Below are 4,133 nucleotides of genomic sequence, written 5' to 3'. Positions count from 1 at the left end.
CTCCCATTTAGAACAAATTGTTGTAAAATTTTAGAACACAAAAGATAGGGAAATGTGCTAAAAGCTTCCAGGGAGGAAAAAACAGGTCACCTATTGTATCATTTAGAATCAGTTTCAGAAAACTTAGTCCTCTCCAATAAGTTTAAGCAGAAAAAAAGATTTATTATATGATGTACAATGGCTAGGATGGCTGAAATAGGCTCTAATTTGGGCTTTCGAAAACTCACCAAAGTCACACTGTAAAACTGGGCCACCAAGAGAACTTCTGCCCTTGCCACAAGCAGGAAAACAAGCATCAATAGCTAGTTGGTGTCTACGGCCGTGCTACCCTGAACAAGCTCGATTCCAGCTGATCTCAGAAGCAAAGCAGGGTTGGGCCTGGTTAGTACTTGGATGGGAGACCCCTAGGAAGACCAGGTGCTGTAGGCGTAAAAAATAAAATTAAATTAAAAAATAAAGGATTGTAAGCTGACAAGGTCCTTGGAATCCTTGAGGTCAACTAAGGGTTGCCTTGCCTAAAAAGTAAAAAAATATATAAAGATTTTTAAAAACCTGGCAATTCAAGGAACCAACACTGCACTTCCCAGCTTCAGAACCACATCGTCTCCACATCAACAAAATAATGTATTGTCCCATAACTCTGGACTGCAGCAGACTTGAGACTAGATACTAGGATCTTTGCCACAGCTGATAGAGGTAGTTCTACTTCACTCGAGACTAGATACTGGGATCTCTGCCACAGCTGATAGAGGTAATTTTACTTCCTCTATAGAAGTATTGCAAGCCCTGGTAATAGCAGCAGAAATAACCAAACAGTAGAAGGGTAGCTTTGACCTATGACATTCACTTTGACCTTATAAATCTCATGTGGGTGTATCTAATTGGTGGAACCTAAATTACATTTGGAACCCTAGCAGCAAGAGAATCTAAGAAGTGGAGATCTTAACTTTTCAGTTTCTCCAGCATAGGAAGATATGTTAGAAGGTTATAAGGAAGGCTGAAGAAGCCAATCTATATTGTTTGTCATAGTTCAGCCCACACACTCTCTTCATAATTAAACTTTCACAGAAAAGGAGAGAAAGTCTTACCAGTCACTGCACCCACTTCTCAACCAAAGTTTGATGTCCTGCAAGCCAATGGTTCTCAAATCCTAGCCTGCATTAGATCACCTAAAGGGCTTATTAAACACAACACTGTACCCCACCCATAATGTTTCTGATTCAGTAAGTCTAGCTAGGTAGGACATGGCCTGAAAATTTGCTTTTGCATGTTCCTAGGTAATGCTGCTGCTGCTGTTGCAAGTTCAACAGTTTGAGAACCTTCAATCAGGACTCAGATGGTTAAAGTTCTTTAACTGTTTGGTTGAGATTCTCAGAACAAACTTGGAATATATGGTTGAAGAGCCTCAGCCTCTGCCAGCGTGGGTCACAGAATTATGGTATAAAAAAGTATCTCTCTCCTATTATCTCTCTCTCCCACCACTAGGGGGACCTTATGTCTCCAGGAAATACATTTCCATCACATTACTCCATAACATTTTGGGCTTTATGTGTTACATTATCCAGTATAGCTTAATTAATACAAGATTTCTTATAACAAAATATTGTAAATTATAGTACTGGCTTAGCTGTTAGTCAATGGATAGGGAAGCAATTGACATCAGATGCTAAAAAGATGGAGATCCATGTTATGCAGTCTCAAAGCATTTGGTTAAATAATAGCTATCACTGTGGTAATTTAGGAGACAGATAAAGTGCCTGTAGAGTCTGTAACTCCAGGGAAAAGGACTTGAAAACTGAATGTCTATTACTGCTACTGACTATTCAGCAAAGTGTAAGATGAAAGAGATGAGCTCAAACAATAAATGGTTTTATGCAAATATAAAAATGAAATGGAGAAATTCCAGGAGTTTGGGGCTGCAAATGACTAGAAAAATGGACTTCCACTAGACCTTTAACTGTGAGAGAAAAGTCTGAGAAAGATTTTGATCAACACAAGTCAATTAAGATTAATCTTTATGAAAAAATTCAGTCTTCAAGACTGTGGCTTTCCCATCCAAGCCTGATGGCCTTAAGGAAGTCACCATTAAAACTGAAAGAGACGCATGAAGGTTAGGAAGCAAAGAATTAAACCAATCTTGAGAAATTCAATCTGGGGAAGAATTCTGACTCATAAAACTGCCTGGAAGAAAAAACATCAGAAGTTTATCAAGATTTGGAAGGAATTCTATTGATGAAGAACCATGAGTCTAGACTAAAACTACATTTTCCTGTTCTAACTTTAATACAACCATCTTGTGGACTTCTGGTTGCAAACACAACGAATTAACTTCCATTGGAGTAAACTTCCGACTGAAAGCAACTATAAAAACTGGGAAAATATATCAAACAAATGTTCGAAGACATTGAAGAGTTAGCAATATGGGTTGGACTTAAGAGCCTACGATTCTTGATAGAAGTGAAACACAAAGGTGAGCTTCACATTATCCTGGCTTTTTCTCTGAGAGCTTTTAAAAACATTGTGATGCCAAGGACTGGAGTTCAAGCAGAATGTGGTATTCTTAGTACACAGAGGAGACAAGAGGTACGAAGTTGCCAAAATGGCTGAACTCAGTGGGAAAACCTGTAAGAGGAGGGAACTGCAAAGAAGGAACCTCAAAACCTTCATACAAATTTCCTTTAAGTTGTTGGCTGACTCTTACATGATACATGCAAAGAGCAAGACTCCGCGAAACCCAGGGAAAACAGCAACTGAGACTATGAAGAACTGAGCAGAGATTTCATCAGTCATATTGCAACACGAATTATAACTGCTCACTAACCTCACACAGGCTTCATTTCTTTGATATAGCTTTTTTCCCCTCTGATTCAGGCAGGCTTTACTTAATATAATAGTACCATAACTCACTTGATTTTTTTCTGCCCATCCCCTTCTACCTTTGTATGCCTACTCCCTTGGCTTTCTGATTTATTTTCTTGAATACTATCAGGAATAAAACCTGTCCTAGAAGAAATTGTGAAGTTAAGCTTAACTGTATCAGTGTTAATATTAGTCTCTAACAGAATGTTCAAAATAATCATAATAACTAAATTATGTAGGCAGGCCTTGACAACTAGAAAGCAAATGCACCTTGGAACTCTTCTTCCACCTAGAGGAACTGAACACCATGTCTTATTGCAAGTTCAAGCATTTGATGATAAATTATTGTCCCACAAGTCTACTACAAGTATATGAACAAAACTTCCATAGCAATGGAAGTGAGGATTAAACTGTGATTGCTATAGTTTTATTCTAGTCTTATGATTGTAGCCATTTTTATTCCTTTTTCTTTCTGTCCTTACAATCTCACTCTCATATTTTAATACATAAAAATGCCTTGTTAACCTATGTCTAACTTATAGATAAACAATTTGCTTGATTAGGAACTCTAAAAACAGACTTTGAAAGGAGCTAACAGTTCTCAGATCATTTGGTGCCAAAAGATTGACTGGAAAAAATCCTCTAGACTTCCTCTTGAGCAGCTCCAGGTCCTTGTGCTGACTGGCAGGGAAAAGAGAGCTCCTCACCCCCTCCTTATTCATTCCTTTGTTTTACTTGCCTCCTCAAATGGCCTGAAAAACAAGCAGAGGCCTAAAAAACAAAATAAATAGCCTTGGGCACCCCGTCCCCTCCAGAACGCAGCCCTCTCCCTGGGGCTTTGGAATTTATCCCCTATCCCTTGGTCAGCCCTCTCCCTGTAATAACCCCTGCCTGCACCGAGAGCAGCCAAGACAACCTTTGTGACGGCAGTCTACCCTCCTCTCAGGTTGCCAGCTCTTGAATAAACCTGCTTTCCTTCTACCAAATTCTTATGTCCTGAGTTACTTGCTTATGAATTTTTGGCTTATGGGTGGCAAGCAGCCGAACCTGAGTTCGGTAACAATATGGTCGGTCTGGATGTCAACGATAGGAATTTAAGTCCTCCCCAGAGAGAGATCTTGGTAAATTATCCCCAGGCTTTCAGTTGAGACCCAAGCAGGGTGACACTCTGAGTCAGAACCACACCCTAGGAATAAGAAGAGCTACATCCTAATAGTAAAGACAAAACTGAAATAGACTAGTCCTCACAGAGCCTAAAACTAAGCTTACATAGA

General features: G+C 39.3%; 1 pseudogene; it reads left to right on the top strand.

The window, feature by feature from the left end:
* Window positions 1–311: 311 nt before the first annotated feature.
* Window positions 312–429, top strand: LOC112480850 (annotated as a pseudogene).
* Window positions 430–4,133: the final 3,704 nt, after the last annotated feature.

The sequence above is a fragment of the Pteropus alecto genome, unplaced genomic scaffold (assembly GCF_000325575.1).
Source record: "Pteropus alecto unplaced genomic scaffold, ASM32557v1 scaffold20, whole genome shotgun sequence".
Lineage (NCBI taxonomy): Eukaryota > Metazoa > Chordata > Mammalia > Chiroptera > Pteropodidae > Pteropus > Pteropus alecto.
The sequence above is the reverse complement of the archived record's forward strand: the minus strand, read 5'-3'. Positions and strand labels throughout refer to the sequence as shown.